Genomic DNA, 22,639 nt, shown 5'->3' on the forward strand with positions numbered 1-22,639 from the left:
TCAATCCTGAAAGTAACATTTATGAAAAACAGACATTTTACTTTGTGTAGGTGATAGGCAGAGGAAAAGAGTGGAGCTGACAAAATTGAGTCACTAGGAATGAGGATGTATGATCAGCGTTATTAGGAAGGAAAGATCATTATAGCAGTGCCTGGAAAAGGTCTGGAGATGGTGGCTCAGTGTATGACGTGAATGTCCATAATGGACACATGTCTGTGGTTTGTGAAGAGGATATTTCCTTTAGCAACACTAGAACCTGCATAGTGTGACATTCTCCTGTTATAAACTATGGAGCAGTAATGTTGCTCTGTTGTGTAAGCATCTAGACTGATGCTTTCTCACATCTTTCTTAAGAACCTTTAAGTAGCATAAAGAAGAATAGGTATTCTAAATGATGTAGTACAGACAATTGATCTCTGACCCAGAGTGCTGTCAGAGAGAAAAGTTTTTTTGTTTTTGTTTTGTTTTGTTTTTACAGGACATTGGAATTGTAACTTATTATCCTAGCACAAAAGAAGAACAGTTTGAGCGAGAGAGAGAGGGCAGGGGAAGGAAGGAGAGAGAGAGAGCAGGAGAGAGAGAGACCAAGAGACACACACACACACACACACACACAGAGAGAGAGAGAGAGAGAGAGACAGAGAGAGAGAGAGAGAGAGAGAGAGAGAGAGATTTTCTGAAACTCCTATAACCCAGAAGTGTATATCACAGAAGCAAGAGGAGACCTCTGTTTTCCTTATGGAACTTTCCTCCAAGAGCATTCAGGGTAAGAAGTAGACAGTGTCTAAATTGTGATGATTTTCATCTTGTACTTAAACCAAACAACTTACAGCAGAATTTCTTTAAATACAATATTTTCACAAAGCATATACATGTCCCCTGATTGCCAGGTCGGATCATTTTCATTGAACACTTTCCCATATCCTCATAAATTTTTAATCTTCCCATGGCAACTCTTTGCAACACTTCTTCCTCTAAAGATCACAATATCTGATACTTTTATTTTTCACAGTGGGTAGAAAGTGAAAATTTTTGATAGATAAATACATAGAAAAGTAGATAGATAGATAGATAGATAGATAGATAGATAGATAGATGATAGATAGATAGATAGATATAGATAGATGATATATAGATGATAGATAGATAGATAGATAGATGATAGAGATAGATAGATGATAGATGATAGATAGATAGATAGATAGATAGATATAGATAGATAGATAGATAGATAGATAGATAGATGATAGGTAGATGATAGAGATAGATAGATGATAGATAGCTACAACAGATAAAGATAGATAATGGTGAACACATAGATAGCTTGAGTTTTTCACATAGATAACTATATTTAGAAAAGAAAGACAAAAATAAAGAATAAAAGAAATGAATAGCTAATATAATGCTACACTCAGGTCCAAACTGTTCACTGATGTTATCTTGCTCACTGTGGTCTGACCTTGTGGAAGGCTATAAACTCATTGTGTATCTCCATGACAGTGACTAAGGCCTTAAAGAGTTCAATGCCTTATAGGAATAACTTTGTTTGAAACAGCTGTATGGATGATTAATACTGCTTAACCCAGACTACCTATACACTTGAATACACTTTTACAAAAGAAACACATCTAAACATACCTTAATTTTGTACATTTTCAAACTCCCAGTTTTCCTAGGTTCTTGTGACTGAATAATGATTTCTTCCATGAAAATGTAAGTAGCCCACATTTTATTTTTGCCGTGTTTACTTCTAAAGTAGAAACATATTTATAGATTGTTACAGGTTGCTTTTCATATGACCCATGCGTCAGCTCTTCTGCAGACTTCCTGAGTCTTCCTAATGCTTTCAGAGGCAAAGATCGATGTTAATTTGCATGTACAGCATAACAACACTGTCATTTTCCAAGATGTAAGAGGCTATTTGGGTACAATGCTTATGATGATATTTTTGATAACAGAATGGCAAGGTGTAGTTCAGATATTCAAAAAGTCTCTAAATCACCACTTATCAGGATTAGAGGATAACAATGTTAGTGATAAACAATTTTACAAGCTAAGCCCAAATTAAGTGACAAAACCAACTTTATATTAGACATTTCCAATAAATCTCTTCTTCATGGCTCTATTGTGATTACTGAGAGATGTGTACCTTCACCTTTAAAAGCAATGACACAGAAATCTGAGAATAATTTATTAAAATGATCTCAGTTTGTTGTTGTTTTCTGTTGTTTTGCTTTGTTTTTTAGGAGACAAGGTCTCACACTCTACTTCTGGGAGAAACGTATTGCAGTTCATCCCAGGTTGGCATTAAACTCACAGAAACCCCATTGCCTCAGTCATAAGATGATAAGCATAAGGGAATATAACTGATTAAAGAAATCATTATTTTGTTTTATTTATATGTTTTGAGATAGGATCCCATGAAAGGTAGGCTGCACTACAATTTAGTATACAGTTGATCATGAATTAACTCAAACTTTTGCCCCAAGTTCCACCTCAGATGTTCTGAGATTACAGGCATGCATCACAATGTCCACATCAAATACCTTGATTTTTCAGTTGAAAAGATAAAACACTTTATGATGATATATATAGCCAGTTTAAGACATATCATATAGAAATGATTTTTTGAATCACTTATTTCTGGATTGTCTGACTCTTCTAGATTAATTAATCAAGATACCATATTGCTTAAAAGTCTGGTACTTAGACTAAAAGACACGTGATTGGGAGAAAAGTCTTTGAATTTATGTGCTGTGTGACCTTTAATATACTTAAAGACTTCTTTGTGTATTGCCAATTGCCTTATTTGTAATTTATTTATGATGAAATATAAATATGTTAATATATAACTTAAGTATCTTAATGTCATAAAGTATATTGGTACTGCAAACCCCAAGGTAATGGTGAATTAAGACACACATCATCTTCAAAATACATATAATTATCTTTGACATATATGATTAAATTTTCATATTACAGAAAAATTGATAAAAGTGTTTTTAAAATTATGTGAGCCTACTTAAGTGCCTAATAAAATAATGCAATACAATACAATACAATACAATACAATACAATACAATACAATACAATACAATACAACAAGAATAAACTTGTTTGAAATTCTGCCTATGCTTCATATAGTTTCTGTCAATCTCTGATATGTCCTTGCTGTTTCACATGATCTCCTAGAGCCAGCACCTATCCAAGTACTCAGTACAGACCATTCACAGTAGGGGATGTGTTCTCCCATGAGTAGTTCACTTCCCATGTACAAGTGGGGGTCTTGGACTAATGCAGTTACTGCATGTCTGGGAACAGAAAGTGTATATACCACACTGGCCTGTACTCCAAAGCCATGAATGCACTGTAGGGTTGGATTTTACAGACCAAAAATAACTACTATTTGTATCAGTATCACCAATTATTCATTAGCATATCGCCTTTTCATGTCTTGAGTTCTATTGTGTCAGGAAAGTTTGATTTGGCGTTGGATCAATTCTCTCTTTGAATTTTGAGAGAACATACAGCAATAAAATAACCACCACAAACTACAAAGAGGTCCCAAAGCTTAGGCCTATGTAATAAATAATATGAATAGAAGGGTTTGGATATATTCTGTGGAGTTAAATTCATTTATTAAAGCTTTAAAACAAATTTATTTGTGCATATGTAAGTATGCTTGTGTGTGTGTGTGTGTGTGTGTGTGTGTGTGTGTGTGTATGAGTTTCATGCATGTTATGCTTATTTGTGGAGATCAAAAGACATATTGTGAAAGTTAGTCCTATCCTTATACCACATGGCTGTTAGGAATGAATCTTTGACCATATGGCTGGGAATCCAGTACATTTATTTGATGAACCATTCTGCCATCCCTAAAAGCTTAGTTCATTCATTTATAAAAAAAATAATTTGTTTGCTGTGATTGATTTGAATATTAATAAATTAAAAACTTATTAGTGTAGCTCCAATAAATCTGGCTTATTTGGAGAAAACCGATGAAAGAAAGACAAAGCCATACCCCATATGTGTACAGACAGTAGCATAAATATTATGTTTGAAAAATATATTTTTGTTTTCTTTCCCCAAACCTTGCAACATACTTTGCAAGACAGATATTGGGTTTCGTCTTTGAGTAATCTACTTTAGTCCCTTTGCACATTCAAACCATTAAAAATTGTTCCATTAGCTTCAAAATATGAGTAATGTGACCACTTGATAATATTTGCTTAACCAGCCTACTCCTCACACCTTCAGTATCTTCTAAGAGTCCTAGCATCAGTATCTAGTCCAATATATCTAAGGCTTTTATGCAGTAGCGAAATAGGCATCTACACCCAAGTTCTGTAAGTTGTGTTCAGCACTTCATCTCCTCCGCTCTGAGCCCTCCCATTCATTCTGCTCGAACATAAGCTTTGTCCTTACCTTGGTGGTGTGCTTCAGTGCTGGTGTTAGTTTACACTTCTATTTAGAATGTTACAGTTAATAATTCCACTTGGCCAGTCCTTTCTTTCTCAGTTATGTGTTCAAATGTTGTTTTATTTCTGCAAGTCCACGAATCTAAGATCTGCTGCTCTTGGTATAGTCCACTCTAGCTGGATTCCTCAGTCTGTTATTTTGTCCTCTGACAATTCATGCATGATGATGAATTCTACCCACACTATTGTCTAAAACCAAAAAAAATGATATATTTAATTTCTCTGTTTTATTGCTTCCTTTAAACCTACTTGATAAAATATTCAAAAAATATATCTTTTAAATGCTGAATATCTTGTTGATAAAATTTGATTAAATGTATTTAAAACATGATTAAATTATAAACTTTTCAAATGAAAATAATATTTTCCACAAAATAAGGTCACATGCTGATATGATATGGTTTTTCAAACGAGGCAAATCCTAAGCAAATAGAATTGAATGTCCATGATTGTATACATTGATAAACCCAACTTTAGTACTGATGATTTTTAACTTGAAGTATACCTCAATGAGTAGCATTTAAAGAGTCGGAAAAAAAGACTTCTTTTGCATTCTAGATATACATTTATCATAAAATTCATGTCTTTTTCCAGTTTTAACATTTTTTTCTTGCTTATTTAATTGAATTTGTAAGTTATAGCCATAAAGTTATAACCCATAAGTTCATGAGCCATAAAGCCCAAAAAATTGGTTTCCTTTTAATCTCTTTTGCATAATTCAAATAAGTTGCTTATATCAGCTTTTATTGGTCCAGTATCAAATCTCTAATGATATATTCATGTGTGAACCACTAAGTATATTAAGAAATGCCCCCACTTCCTCAAAATTAGGTCACCTTGTTTAATAACAGTGACTCTTTGCTAATTAATAGCCTTCCTGATTGGGCATATTTAGACAGTCCTTTGCTACAGGAAGTGGTGTGTGGCTTATTAAACTTTCCTGCTTGTGTCTTATTTTCATGTTTTTAAAACAGGATTCAGGCTGATATCAACTGGAACGAAATAAGAAAAGTCACAAAGGGTGTGTATGCCTGTGTGCATGTGTACTCGGAGTATAGAGGTTAAAGCTAGACCTTGAATACCTTCCCTTATCACTCTCCACTTTGCTTTCTGAGACAGAGACTTCACTGAACTTGGAACTCACTATTCAGCAAGGCTAACTGGTAAATGAGCTCTAGGGATTTTCATATCTCTGCCTTAGCTTTGGAATTACTAGTGCTCAGCCTTGGGCATGACTCTATATGAGATTGGTGATTCAAAGTCAGGTATTTCAGCTTGCACAGAAAACTCTTTACAAAAAGAATCATTCCCCCAGATCCACTGGCTTCTTCAACAGGTTCCTTGGTGATTCTTTGAAAAGTCTCTTTGTATTTGTGTTTCACACACAATGACTTTGTAATACTGTCCATCCATCCCTAATTATCTAGTCATTGAACTGCCATTTCTCTTATAACACCTTCACCCACAGATGGCTCTATGGACATAACCCAGTATTTCATATGATAGCTCTTTTTTGAATTCCTGTCTACTGCTCCTAGATGAGGTCAGTTTCATCTCAACATAAACAATAAAAGTTGGATTCCTCTTTAAGGGATAGTTATGATTCCATTCCTGATTGGAGAGGCCTCTGCATGTAGGAAATTCATCTGAATAAACTTTTTTCTTTTTGCATACTATTTGAGTCTGGGGTATCATTCTCGAGCAATTCTAGAACCCAAAAAACATGAGATATGTAGAGTTTTCACTTTTACCACTTAATAATGCTTCAGAGTATATTCACCTACTTCTTTGTTCAGAGCATTTTGCTTGATGGTCAAGAAAGTTCTTTCTGGTAACAAGTAGGGGAAAAACTATTCATCCAAATACGATAAGCCTAATTAACAAGCTCATGTCAATTTTTAAAAACTCTTTGAGAAGACAGACGAACAACATTGGAGCCATAAGCTCTTAGATTTGCAGCATTATTCTCAGCATTTAGTTTTTTTCTCTGGCATGAAAACATTCGCAATCAATATTGCTGACAGTTTTCCCCAAGCAATAGATAGAAAATGTAATGTGTTCTTGATACCCAACTAAAACTGTCAGCAATTTGTAGCAATATATGCTCAAGAGGCAGCCTTGAAGTGACGTTTCCTTGAGAGAACAGAAAGTCACTTTTATTTTCTATGAGCAGCTTGGCTTCTTTGTGCTGTTATCCTATGAAGCGAGGGTTCCATAAGTCTTGATGTGGGTGTGTACTTTCCATTGTGTAGCATTTTTGTCCCTGGTGAGGGAGTATCCAATTTGTAGTAACGTGGCTTCACAGGAGCACTGAGTATATCTATCAAAAGTCATGTTCATCAAACCAATATGTTGCAAACTGAAAAAAAATATTGTGTTTTGTAGTATATATATATAATAATAAATAAATAACAAAATAAAATATATTAATTATTTTATTATAGTTTATATTTATATAATTAATCATATAAAGTAACAAAATTACTTAAAATAAAAATAATAAATAATACCAAATACTATATTTTATAACATAAAACCCTTTGAGGATTTTAATGTAATAGCTCTCTTAGATGATCTTAGGTTTTCCACATATATTTATTTGGTGTGGTATTGTATGCATATACTTTATTCAAGGTGAACAAGGGCTATGTATGAACCTTGCAGTATGTGAAGGAATTTTCAAGGTAAATGAAATCATTGGCTGGAGTTTAAAGCACTGTGAAGGCTTCAGTACAGAGAGGCATTCCAGGAATCCCAGGTGTGTGACTACATAAGGGTCATGGCTGATTCATGGCTGGACATGTGCCTGGAACCCAGAGACTTCAAGGGAGAAATGGCAGGCATTCGGCCACGTCCCCAGAACCCAGAGTCCTGAAACACAGTCTAGTCTCCATAGACCTACATTGTTCAGTCACAGAGGCCATTACAGCCCCTCCCAAAGTGCACAGATAGAGGGTGTGACTACAGGCCTCAGGCCCTAGAGATTTACATACTAATGAAGGCCAGTGCAAATTAAGCATTCTTCCCCAGACCATCCCCCTTTCTTCCTCTCTATTTAACTCAGGTCTGCCCTGAGTTTCAGGGGGGTACATCGAGATCCAACGACCAGGAAAATAAATCCTTTTGGAACTATGGACATTCCCGTGTCTTTGGGACCTGCCACTGCCAAAGCCTCCAGCCTCTGGAACCTTAGACTTTCTCCTGTATGTGGGACCTGCCCAAACTCATTATGTAACTTGCTCAATGGTGTAGAAATATCTGTTATTCAAATAAATGAGTTCATCATTTGTATCACAAATTTTATGTGTTCTTTTTATATCCCCTATGTTTGGGGGGAAATGGGAAGGAAGACCATTTCTGATACTTGTATATTTTTGAAATAGAAATCAAATGCTATTATGTAAAAATAAAAAATACACTTTTATGACATTACTGCAGATTAAACTGTATATATTGTATGACTGTATTTGGGAAAGAAACCCCAACCTTGGGCGTTTAAATTACTTAGAAGGAGCTGTAGGTTCTCTGTTATTTCTCAATGGCTTCAGTCATAATATAATGCTACAAGCTAAGATATATAATCATTGTCTTATACACAGTCTTAGAGTGTTAGAGAATAAAACACCAAGGATACAGCAGGACTGATTTCTTTGACAGTTATGAGGGGACTCTGACCAAGATCTCACTCCAGCCTAAGGTGTTTTTCTGACAATGTCTAGAAACACTTGGTTTGCATTAATCATTCTCCATTGTCAGCATATACCTCATTGTGCTCTCCTTTTTGCATGTATGTAGTCGTGTTTATCAACATGTTGTTTGGTCAAAAGTCTCATATTTACTTTTTAAATGTAGATGTATCTCGGACTGGTTCAGTATACCTCTTCTATTCCTGTGTGACCTCACCTGAACTTATCACATCTCTGGAGTTCTATCTTCTAATAAAGCCACATTCTAGGAACTTGAGATTATTATATAAATATATAATCTGGGGACATATTTTACCTCATAGCAGCACATATTTTAACTCTTAGAAAATAATTTTCTTTATTGATAAACTTTGGATCCAAGTCTAGAAGAATGAAGCCACTAAGATTTAAAGTTTCTAGAGCCTTTCTCATCTATTCTTTTGAGCATTTTCCAAACACTCTATTATTAAAAATGAAATAAATATTCAATGGGTATGAAGGTAAACACAACCTCTATTTCAATATACAGTCATGAATTATTAGCATTGTATTTAAGTGATTTATCCCTTGGAGATTATTTTGATTATTAACAGATGCATGGGTCAGATTTTTTTTAATTTTTGTTGTTTGCTTTTTGTAGTTTTTATAAATTTTGTGTATAAACAGAAAATTACTTGTGGAACAAACTCATTTTTTCTTCTATGATTCCAGTTTACAGGTCAATTTAAAGTTTTTTAATATTACCCATCACATGTTACTTTATCTAATTGAAGTCTACATCATGGTTCACACTGACAGTAAATGAAGTCAGTGTGGTAGAATTCCACCTAAAATGAACACATTAACTAATATACTTCCAATCCAATAGTAAAGGGAATTAATTCTGCTGTTATGTTAATGTATTATTATAAGCTTTAAATTTTATATTAAACACACTTTACATGTGAGAATCTTAGAAATGTTTTTTGAGAAAATCATAAAGGCTTGAAGCAGCAGTGTGGTTCACTATATGTTAAAAGTGTAATGTATATCTGAAATTTAAAATGCGTACATTTGTGTTGAATGTACTTTAGAAAGGAAAAATTAAAACAGCAAATAATTGTGGCTGTAAATGGATAATTGTGCAGGCAATTGAGCAGTTCTGGTTGCAGTTGGACACTTTCCACATTTCCCTGAGTTATAATTAACCAATTATAAGCATAATTATTTTTACCTGTGCCTTTAGGCTCCTACATTCTTCTTCTTGCTTTACAAACATGTCAGTATGTCAATTATTTTTTATTTGGATGGCCCCATTTATTTTTTTTACTATATCACATTTCCATATAAGAAAGTTCTTTAATGTTGGTTACTTTTGACTTGATGTGGAAACACTCAGTCAGTATTGCTCTTATACACATTGGGTGGCTTTTCATGGCATTTCAAGTAATTAAAATGGAAGACTTCTTGGAATTTCCAAACCACTCTTACTCATGACACTTCCACTTTTCAATGGTATGTTCTTTCTATTTAATTAAATTGCAATTGATATTTTCATGCAATATTTGCTTTTAAAAAACCAAGGAAAAACAAAACATATTCTCTACACAGACAGAAATTCCATAAAAACACACATTTGGAAACCATAACACAGAAGCAAGTGACCTGTAAGATTTTCTAAATAGCTCAGACAAAGTATTATGGGACAAAATAAAGAAACAAACAAAACAATGCCATCGAATTCATATTTGTTGGCCATTTACTTCTGGGCATGAGACCTGCTTTCCCTTAAGTTTGGTTTATATAACCAATGAGACTCTTAGAGAAAAATAATCATCAATTGGAGATAGCTTCTGGATTAAGGATGGGGGTATGTGTCTATTCATTTTACAGCTAGGACCTGATGAAGATCCATAGAGGCCCTGTGCATGTTGCCTCAGTCTTTGTGAGTTCATATGTGTATGAACCCTGTTGTGTCTAGAATGCCTTGTTTCCATGCTGTCTTCCATCCCCACTGGCTGTTAAAATCTTTTTGCCTCTTTTTCCCCAGAGATCTTTGAGCCCCAAAGAAAGAGAATTGGTGGAGATATTCTATTTTGAACTGAATATTCCCTGGTCTCTCAATCTTCACTTTCTCCAGCAGTGAGTCTCTGTTTTTATTCCCATCTACTGTGGGAGGAAGCTTCTCTGATGGTGGCTGATCAAGACACTGATCTATAAATATAGCAGAATATCATTTTATTTCTCTTTTCCTTTATCCGTATAGTAGCATTTGATTTTTCCCTATCTAGTCTCTGGTTCTTCACCACTCAGTGTTAAGCATGGGTTTCATCTCATGGAACAGACCTTAAAGCCAATCAGATATTGATTGGTTACTTCCACAGCTTTGTGCCACAATTGCACCAGAATATCTTGAAAGCATGTCACCATTGTCCATTTCAGGGTTTTTAATTGAGTTGGTGTTTATCTTTGTCCTCTAATATACACAGAGTGCCGTTCAGTAGCGTAAACACTAATCTGTAAGGATGAAATGTATAGGTAGACCCTTCCAAGTTCAGTGAATTATGCAGATATTGTCTTCAGCAATAGAGTATTGCCATGAGTTTTTGGAGAGCAACCAATAGCCTGGCCTTGACAATAACTTGGGCTGTTTGGAGGGTTTTCATGGGATCTCTTTGACCAACAACTCAGTTATATGTAACCCATTCCTGGCATTGAATGTGGCAATAGATGTCTGTCTCCTCAATTATTTGGTGATTTCATTTAAATTTCTTTCATATAAGCATATATTTTAACAGGTATCTATGGTAGTAGGTTTCTACATGACCCTTCAAGTGGACCTCACTTATAACTGTCCCTCCCTGGTTTCCTCTCTTAACCTTCTCTTTCTTCCTCCTTTCTATTTATGTTCCACCCCAACCCCTCACCCTTGCCTGCACGTTATTAACACTCAACATTGAGTAACATTTTGACTAAAGCATGCTCTCAGTCAAATCTTTTACTCTGGTGTTAAAAGAAGCAATAGCTCTTTCTTTAATGGATTAAAGGGGTTCTTATCTTTTATTTATTTTTTAAATTCAGAGAAATGAGATATGTTTAAATTGCATAGTTACATAAGAAAAAACTGTATTATCTTCTTTTCCTCACTTCTACAGCTAATCTCCTGTGGAACATTTCATTTTAAAACTTGGTATATCATATATTTTCTTAAAGTATATTTTATTCAATATTTTCACCTGGGACAGTTACCTCACTTTCTTCCAATATGTTTAATTTCTTCTTTCTAAGTCCTTATATATGGTACCTTTTATTTCAAGAAATTTTAAAGATGTTTTGTTTCTCAGTCTGTGCTCTATTATGTGAACTTGATACAGGTTAAAATCGTCTGAGTCCAGCTCACTGCAGGTGTTGCCACCCCTAGTTTGTGTGCTAAAAGAAAGCCTGATGCTCAAGTGGCCATATGGACCACACTATTCTTTTTTGTGTGTCTTTTTATGGGAGAGGGCAAGGGTGGAGTTTAGACCTAGGAGGGCCCTGAAAAGTAATGGAGATCAGAGCACATTATGTAAAATTCCCAAATAATAAATAAAAATATTATGTAAAAATAAAACCAGGCTGAGAAAAGCAATGATGAACAAGCCAATAAACCATATTCCTTCCAGGCCTCTATTAAAGTTCCTCTCACTTGAGTTTCTTCTCTGATCTCTTTAAGTGAAGGACTGTGACCTATGAACTGTAAACTGAAATTACATAAGTAATTTCCCTCCATAAGTTGCTTCTAGTCCTGGTATGTTGAGGGTTGATCTGGTGCTGCTTGTATTCCAATGCTAAAGTTTGTACTCAAGATCTGGTTGCTTCAGGATGAGCTGATCCTCTGATATATTAGCCTTTCTTGTGTAAAGTGTGGTCTCCAATTGAAAACTATTGGATTTAAAAAATAGACAACAGTCAATTGGGGTTGGGAGGTAGAGAGGGGTGGAATTTGAGCTAATGGGCTAAGGTGGAGGATGTCACAGATAAAGCCCACAAGAAGAAGGAGAGAAGAGGGTGGCAAAATAAGACTGAGAGAACAGGAGGGCTCTGTTAGTCATGATTGATCAGGAGCACATGCCAGAATGAAATGCCTTCCATGACGACAGAATGCTGGAACAGAAATAACCCAGAAAATTAACAAATAGCAAAAGTTTGGGGAGTACATTTGGGTTAATAGCCAGACTAGTATTAGAGATTTAGTTAAATATAATCCCCCAATATTTGTGTAGAGCCTAATAAACAAATACCATAACTTGACTCTCATTTATTTGAAGCTAAATGAGGAAAAAATTAATTGCAGTTATTCTAAAAATGTGAGTTATCACAGCTGTAGAAACTCTTATATAGTCTAATCTGAATTCTCTAAATAGGCTTGGTCTCATAAAAAAAAATAACATTTTAAGAGAAGAAGGAGACAACAATCAACACAGTGTATCCATAGAAGCACAGGTTAATGGGGCCATTAGCTGAAAAGGGGGAAAGTGTTGGAAGTTGGACAAGTCAAGGAAATTATTTATCTTGCAGAATGAACTGTATGTAGTCCTGCCTATTCATCATAAACTTCTGACCTCACATCTAAAAGATAAGAAAATATCCTTGATTTGAACCATTTTAATTTAGGGTGGCTGCCAAGGTGCAGCCAAGGACACCAGTTTTCTCTGAGAGAATGACAGGGATACTACAGTTCTTGACCTCACAACCAAAGTGGCTATCCACTACGAGGGCTGAAACTTGGCATGTTGCTTAATTTCCTCTTTGGATGAAGTAACCTCATGTGGAACACGGCAATGCTTTTTTTTTTTTTTTTTTTGTCGTCAAAGTAGGCTAAAACAAATATCCAATATTATTAGTAAAATGAGATAATTAAGTGTGATGAAACATCTAAAGTATTTAGAATTGATTTTAATACACACTAAGAAATTACAAAGTTCACAATTAGTGATAAAATGAATACCGCCAAGTCCAGATATTGATATTACTTGGAGTTTTTCCATGGTGCTGATACTAAGGAAAATAAACCTTGAAAATAAGATTGAAAGACAAAGCTGCTTCTGTTCTCTGTCACTCATGCCAATGATGGGAGTCACTTGAGAATTGAGTCAATTCTGCAACAAGGACAATATTTTCTTTACTCCTGAAAGGTTAGACAAAATTTAATATTGTCTTTTACTGACATGGAGAAATTTGTTCCAGCAGTAGTTCACAGTACAATAAATATGGGGAGCCAAAAGGGATATTTTTTCTGGATAAAGCAGATATATCAATTTTAAGAAATATGTATACAGAATATATTTCAAAAAGGGAAAAACTAAACTTTGAAAATGAAACATTGATATGTATTGCTAATTAAACTTCAGGGGAGTCATTTTGAGTTACTAATAACCTGAAATTCATAAGAAATATTTTGGTTCCAAAGTTGCCTAGGTGTGATTTCAGAGCTGCAAAAGATCTGGGTTTTCTCATGAAACATTTGCTGTCATGTGGTTCATCTCAATCTCCTCTTAAAACTTACGATATTCATGTTGAAGTACAGAGAATTACACCAAGAAAGGTTATAAGAAAGACTAAATATGAAGTTTGCACCAAAGCAAAAGCTGTGCATAGCTTCATGTACCAGTAACCTCAGCTTTGGAGGGTAAAAACAGATGGATCTCAGAAACTTGCATGCCAGACAGCATAATATAAATGGTAAGGTTCAAGTTCAGTGAGAAACTGTATCTTAAAAACCGTGATGGATCTTTTGTTTTTCTTAAACTTACTGAGTCCACTTAGTGCTACCTGTGTGTACATGGCTATGGTACCATTTATTCCAGCAACTTCTCAGGGGCAATGTAACTGTATAAAGCATTCTCTCTCTCTCTCTCTCTCTCTCTCTCTCTCTCTCTCTCTCTCTCTCTCACACACACACACACACACACACACTCACTCACACACACACAGTCATCAGTTGTCTATATCTCTTTGGCTGGTGATGGGCCTCCTCCATGCAGGCTACATTTTAGCTGTCTTGATCTTTTCCAGGTCACTTGACTACTCACTGCCACTATGACTTCATGTGTGCAACGTCATTACCATGTCTGATGAACACTGTTTCTGTGCAGATGTCTACTGCCTCTCACTCTTATATTATGCATATTCTCTGTTCTGTGATGCTTCCTGGACTGATATATCTGTCCAATTTAGAGCATTGGATGAGTGGGAAAGGAAGAATAGATTTGATCAAAACTCATACACATATGAAGTTTTCAAATAAATATAAATTAAAAATTTAAGGTGAAGAGTAATAGTGATGAAAATCTAATATTTTCCTTTGACATGCTCCTGAGTTACATAATCACTGCTATTTTCTTCGCCTGTTAGAGTATGAAAGGAACATTGGATTGCCTTTAGTATAAAGATAGCATTTACTAAGTGCATATACTGCTAGAATGTAATATATTTTGTACATTCAGTAAACTTTACCGTTATCAACTTAGTTATTACCTCCATTACCACAGTGCTAGACAAGCATACCCAGAACTTGTTCACCTTAACAGAACATTTCAGTTTGCTTCTGAGTTTCTCCATACATCACCTCTTGGCAATTACTCTCAGCTTCAGGAACCTGTCAATTTTAGACTCTATATAGCATGTGGTTTCCTACCTCTGACTTATTCTGCTAGGCATAATGCCATTCATGTCTATCTGCACTGTTGGAAATGATGGATTTGATCCTTGTAATGGTTTCATATTATTTGATTGTGTACTTTACTGCATTTTTATTCATTGACCTATTGATGGACTCTTGGATTATTTCCATATGTTGGTATTTTGAATAAAGTTGTAAATGTACATAGAGTGAAATATCTCTGAAAATATTTATTATTTTCTATTTTACACATCAGAATGGAGATATTTAAATTACATGGTAGTGTTGTTTTTAACTTTTGGTGGGAATACAGCACAGACTTTCTTACATTTAAGTGAAGAAATGATTTATATACTGGCTAGAACATAATTTGCCAATTTTATTTTTCAAGAGTTAATAAAATCTTCCTGGTGTCAATTCACATATAATTTCCGTACTTTTAATAAGGATTGGGATTTATATAAATAACAATAGCATATTAACAAGATCAGAGATGATTCAATTTAAAATTAATCATGAAATTATTTGGTTGAATTTCAGAAGCAATATTTCATTACCTTAAGCATATAGCATAGATTATAAGTGATTTTTTGTATAAAAGCTGTATTTCATCTCAGTTCTTTTGACAAGATTGCATTTACCTCTTTAAATATGTAGAAAGCTGCAGCAAAAATAATCTATATCATATAAAAGCAAATTATATGTAGCAAGACTTCAGTATAGCATTTTATTAATGCTAACATGCTGTTAAATACATTTTGTATTTTTTGCCTAAAACACAAACTTATTTATTTTAAGTCAATTATTGTGACAGCTTTTTAGTTCATTTTAATAAACTCTAAATCTTATGAGATACACATTCAGCATTTAATGAAAATGTGTTATTCTGTTTTTGTAAAAGTATAATAATAATATATTTTATGTTTCTGTAGAGCTCATAGATATATTTTTACTGACAGGGACAGAGTCCTATCATAAAATTGTACTTGTCTTCTGAAAATTGACAGGTACCTAGTAAAAAGTAAAACTACTTAAACATTTAGTTATATGAAATAGATACTGATCTTTTATTATAATGTCATATATGCTCATGGGTATATGTGTTTGCATGTACGTGCACACATGTGTTATATTTATATTGTGAACTTAAATTCATTGTTATTGCTATGATTGACAGATGCTTTCATTTTGTTGCAATAATAAATTCACATTTATTTTTATATATTATATTTGGGGTAAGTTAACTTCATTAAAGAAACTTCAATTTGAAAAAAACAGACATATAAGAAATGTACCTTTACTTATAGATATATGATACATAGTTATTTAGCAAGCAAAGAAATAATTGTGTCAATTATTTACTCATGTGTAACACTCTGATTATAGAACATGCAACCTCTAGGATACAGAATTCATAAAATAACTTTTGCTTATTATCTTTAAGTTTCTATATTAATTTTATGTTTTTATGATGTTTAAAAGACAGAAAAGACCTGGTCCTTATCAAACAATTCTTCTTTAGGTATCCTAGCTCAGTCCTCTGCTCATTGTACATTCATGTTGAAAGTCCTCTTTGCAATTCTGACTAATGCCACTTAAATGACTTGATAGGTTGATTTATACTTAAAGAAATCCAACCCTTACATTTCTGCTGTGAAATATGACTAAGAATGACTCCTTCAAGGTGATACTTTCCTGTATACCTGAAGAGTAAACACTGTGTTCTGAATCGATAAGTATTCTGTGGGTATTCTGACTAAATGAAAGAAAACAAAACACCAGCTGAAAGTTTCTATTATACTCATATTTGCCTAAACCATTTTTAACAGATTGCAGGATGTTTTAATCACATAGTATATTAGTTAATTGATTTATACTCATCCATCAAATATTATTTCTAAATATGAAAAAGTATTATGAAAAAATTTTCCAGTAGTATTTTCTTCAAATTGGGAGCTCATTTATTTGCCAAAAAATAAATTGAATTCTACCCTTGAAAGCACTGAGTCCACTTGACATTAAATGCATTAGGTTTGATTGGCAGCCAAACCTAGCAGGGTGTTTTCACTCATCTTTTCTGTATAAACTGGTGAACACATGACCTAATGTACAATTCTGAGTATTAGAAAATATAAGAACTGTACTATAAAGCAAAACAACTTCAATATTTACTTCAAGTTTTTATTTATTTTTGTGCATACATGCACATACAGTACCAATGTAGAGTTCATAAGACAATTTATTGGAGTCAGCTCTCTCTTTCTACCATAGGGGTCCAAGAGATTGAACTCAGGTTGTCAAACTCCTGTAAGGAGCAAGCACCAAGCACCATTGTATGTTAGTCCATCTTGTTGTTCCTGTGTGTGTAGATTATATAGATTATAAGTAGGTGGACTTGCATGTGTATATTTGCGTGTGTATGTAAACAATTACCATTTTAGATTCACCTTAACATACATGAACTATACAATTTTAAGTCATTTTATATTTTATTTTAAATGCTGACTAGAAATTATATTTCATTATATAGGAAATATATTAAATTTAATATTAATGAAAATATGGTGTATCTACTCTGACATTCTTGTGGACTGATCTTCAGAGCCTATCAATTTCCTTCTATATTCCTTAAGAAAACTGTGACCAGTGATATGATTATTCACTGCCCCTAAACACATGAAGGAAATACATACATTTGCTTAAATTTTTAAAATAACATACAGTTCAGTACTGTGTATTATTTAACATCTACCATCTTTGAGGGATATATTTGTGCCTTTTGGAATAACTCTAAAACCTCAACATCCCAAAGAGAATGAATTGATCATTTTGGAGATAAAAAACTAGATATGATTTGATATGAAGTGCAGAAATATACATGATGCATTAGGAATGCATAAAGATGTTGTGCAATAATATTGAAGTATGGACACCCAGCCTGGTGGACTGAATAACTACTAGATTCTTGTATCTCCCATTGTTATACATCAATTGTTGGGCTAGGTAGACTACAGTCTGTAAAACATTCTAGTAAATTCCATCTCTATCTATCTATCTATCTATCATCTATCTATCTATCTATCTATCTATCTATCTATCTATCTATCTATCATCTATCATCTATCTATCATCTATCTATCATCTATCTATCTATCTATCTATCTATCTATCTATCTATCTATCTATCTATCATCTATTTATACACACCACACACACACACACACGGGATATAAAATATATACAGTAAATTTTATATATAAATTCTATTCCTCTTAGATTCCTGACTAACAGCAAGTAAGGTCACCTGCTGTCAAAGCCTTACACCCTGAATACCTGAATTGTATCCTAAAAGCCCACATTGTAAAAAGAGACCACTGACTCTACCTAGATGTCCTCCAACTTCCATAATTGCCCTACAGCCATGTATAGCATATTCAGCGATACTAATAAATACATTTTTATTTTAAAATGCATTTAATTATTGGAGATGTATAGACTAGTTAAAGGATACACATTTGAAGATCAGAGGAAAACTTGCATCTTGTGCATTCAGAGGTGAGAATAGAACACTGGATTCCTTCAAGCTTTAGTTGTTACCATCTAGGCATTTTGACTGTGTTCCTTTCCTCTGTAAAGGCAGGAAAAATCTTGAACAACACCAGTAGCAGCAAAGAAATCTCAACACAGAAAAGAGCATCAGACAGATTCAGCCGTTTAAAGAAAGTATATTAAGGATATGGAAATACATACAGAGAGTACACCGAACAAAAGACTTTCCACAAAGTAGAGGGGGAATTCATAAGATGAAGCCCAGCATCTCTTGAAGGTTTCAGTTTTTTCAGTTTCTGGAATTTAGACTTGCCTATTTGAAGAAAGACAAGATGGCTGATTGGCTCACAACCTTTGTGGAAACATGTCCTGATTTGCCCTGTAATATGTTGAGGCAGTTCATCAGTGGGAGGAATGGGCTTTGTTTTAAGCTTTCAGCTTCCTGAGTAAGGACAGGAGAGTGAGAAAGAAAGCAGTCATCTTGGAAGTTAACTGTCTTTTATATATAATTTTATTTCAGCTTGACACAAGATGTAGTCATTTGAGAGGAGCATACTGCAAATTAGAAAATGCTTCCATGTGATCTGGCTATAGGCAATATTATAGGGCATTTTTTTCTTTATTGATTGATGAGAAAAGGGATAGCTCACTGTGGGTAGTACCACCTTTTGGCTGTGGCCCTGTGTTCTATAAAAACCAGAGTGAGAAAGCTATGTGGAACAAGCCAGTAAGTGGCATTCTACATGTTTTCTTTATCAGTTTCTGCATTCCTGTTCCTGTCCTTGCTTCTTTCAGCGGTGGACGATGATGTGAAAAATAAGTCAAATAGGCCTTTTCTTGCTTTTAGTTATGGTGTTTCATTACAGCAATAGCAACCCAACTAGGATACATGGTCATAGCCCTGAGTTCTATCTGTCTGCTTATTAGGTAATCTGCCTAACTTCTTCTGAGTGAAGGATGTTGTAAGCTACTATGTACTTGCTTGGAACTGAACCTAGGTCTTCTTCAAGAGGAACATATGCTTTTAATTGATAAAACAACTCCCCAGCACTAAATAAAAAAGGCTTTTAATCAGTCCAATGTAAAATTGCATGTAATGGAGTGCAGGTGCACGTGCACGTATGAGCACACACATACACACACACACACACACACACACACACACACACACGTTTCCCAAACATATGCATCCTTCAAATGGAAGTAAAAAATTTTAAACCAGAACACATTAAAAGTTCAAAATTACACCAAGAGTAGACAATAAAACTGCTAAAATCAAACTCTGGAATTTCCATCAATTAATAAACTTAATGAAGATAAGTGAAGATTAAGTTTAAAGTTGTGTATAAATAACACCAGATAGTAAATAAGTTACTGAAAAAGGAATGTCATAGTTTATATACTTAATATCAATATTTTGTGAATCATATATACATACTTTCTAAAATTTTATTTATAAAACCATATGCATATATATTTGCTATAAGTAAGACAGCATACATTATTTGGTGTATTATTATCCATATGCAAGTATGAAAATGAATGTATATATTTAGACTTAGCCCTTTTGAGGAACTATACACTGGAAGCTCTTTTGATGAAGCTCAGACTTAGCCTTCAAGTCCATGTGGTTCAAGACAATAATCAGGGGAAAATGCAGCTGAGGAAAGAAGCAAACAGCTCAGGTGAAGCTTTTTGGTGATTGCCCCTAATTACCTCAAAAAAGCACCTAAGAAGAAATGAGAGGAAGTAAAGTGGTGTTGGTCATATGGAAGGAAAACAAAAAAGAGAGAGAATGTATGTTCTACTTGATTTTGCATGATGTTACAGTTGGAGAATACTGGATGTGATAGTTTGAAGTGAAATGTCTCCCATGGGTTCATGATTTTAAATACTTAGTTCAGAGCTGATGGAGTTGTTTTGAGTTGGGAGGTTAGAAGCACACTGGATGTGGTGGGATGATGAGGAATGGGGACAAATCTTTGAAGATTTCAGCCCAGATAGGTTGAGAAGTACTCCTCTCTGTCTTATCCACCTTGAAGGGAAGAATCAGTTTCAAACTCCCACTGCCATACACTGAGCCTCTTCACCTGAAAGGCAGGCCTTTTTCTGCATTCCAATTTCCATCTGTTGTGATAAAACAGTCTAATGAAAAGCAACTTAGGAAAGGAAAAGATTTATTTCTCTTATACTTCTAGATCACAGTATTATAATTAAGAAAACTCTGGGCAGGAAATTAAGCAGGAATTTAAAAACAAAAACAATTGAGGAACATTACGGACTTCTGACCTCATCCCATGCTTGTGGTTATGTATCTTTCATATACAGGGCAAAACCATCCAAGTGATTGATGCTCCCCACAGTGGGCTGTATCCTCCTACTTCAATTGATAATCACATCAATTGCTCACAGATAGCCTGCAAGTCAATGTGATGTGGTCAATCCCTCAATTGAGACTCCTTTCTCAGATAACTCTAGACTGTGTCAAATTGATAGTAACAGCTAATTATGACAATTGCTATGATAGATTGAGACCTGAGGCAAAAATCAGGGTGTTCGAAGCTGTTTCATTCAGACATTTTGTTACAAATGTTACAAGAAATATCACTAATAAAATGAGCAATGGCACATGTGACTGTTTTGTGGTTGTTTTCCAAATTGTATAAATCTAAAAACATCCTGCTTAACACATTAGTTAAACAAGGAATTGTGTACAATTAGTTAAACAAGGAATTGGTGTACAATAAAATATATTTTGATCGAATATAACTTGGTATAAAATATATTTGATGACAACATAATAAAATATGTTGTGATCATAAGGAAGAGAATTTATTGGATACCTTTCAAACATAAACAAGAAGTCCACAGAGGCATAGATCACACTACAGTGTTGGTCTAGATAGATTCGGTCTTATTGATATTTTGCACACATATTCATCTTCACTTCCATATTTATATTTGTATTGTCAGAAAAGCTCAGTGCAGAGGCAAATTATTGACAAAGAATAGACACGAAATGAGGCATTTTGTCTTTGTTTCCATAATTTGGCAATTTAATAAACAGAATATTGAGATAATCTACATTTCTAGATTTCATTTGACTTAATAGTGACATTACATGGCCCTTTAGTGGTTGAAAGGAGTTGATAAACTCAGATTGGAGTGTGTCCCTCAAAATTTGTATGCTCTCACAATAGAGAACAGGATAGAATTAGGAGGTAGTATTATTTTTGTTGAGTAAAACTGAGAGTAGAGACCTCGTGGATGGGACCTTGACCTTTTCATGAAGAGAGTTTGTTATGTTCCAGTGCTCTATCTCAAGAGAATACAGCATCCCTCTGCTCCGGAGGCAGCGACATTATCAACACCACCGTAAAAGCAGATACTAAGCTATGATCAGACACAAAGCTTGCCAAAAAATTCACTTTAGACTTTGAAACCCACAGAAATGTGAGAGTTGAATCTCTGTTTCTTATAAATTATCTAGGCTCTGATATTTTGGTATCAAAAGAAGCTCAGAAAAACTAGCGTTCCCTTGATTTTTAATTCCTGATAGAACTATGACCTAACAAGTAGGAAAGCAGAGGCCAACTGAGCCAAACAAAAGCAGCAAAGGAGGAAATTTGCTGAGGAAGACTTGGAAAAGTGCCCAGAAAGCACACATGTCAAGTTTTCCAAAGGAGTGAATGTGTTTTCTTATATTTTCATAGTTTTATACACCATAGCTCATGGTATAGGTTTTTTTCTTTTATGATACCTTTGGTTTTTGTTTGTTTATTTGTTCATAGTACCCTAAGATAGGACAGTGTAGATATGAAGATTCTAAAACACTTTGGATGAATAACTCAGTAAATATTTAACATCCTAAAACTGAAAAATTTAGGGTAATAGAAATATGATAAAAATAGTCTGTCTAAATTTTGGGGGGGTCTCCTAATCAAATATATGTAATAAATTTAATAATGTCTCCCATAATTAATTTACACAAATCAAGATTTTTTCACAAAATATTGCATATAAGTTTTATAAGAAAGTATACTTCCTAGTTATGTAATTTGGTTCTTCTGATTCTTGCATGGATTGTTTTAAAGCTTGCTTACAGTTGTGCAAAAAGAACCCTAGATGCTGCCTTACCTTTCTGGTACTGGTGGTGGGCAACTCTACCATGAGCAAATATGTGATGGAAAAATGGTTTATAAAAAAGAAAAAGAAAGGAAAGGAAAGGAAAGGAAAGGAAAGGAAAGGAAAGGAAAGGAAAGGAAAGGAAAGGAAAGGAAAGGAAA

The sequence above is a fragment of the Grammomys surdaster genome, unplaced genomic scaffold (genome assembly GCF_004785775.1).
Source record: "Grammomys surdaster isolate TR1022 unplaced genomic scaffold, NIH_TR_1.0 167, whole genome shotgun sequence".
NCBI lineage: Eukaryota > Metazoa > Chordata > Mammalia > Rodentia > Muridae > Grammomys > Grammomys surdaster.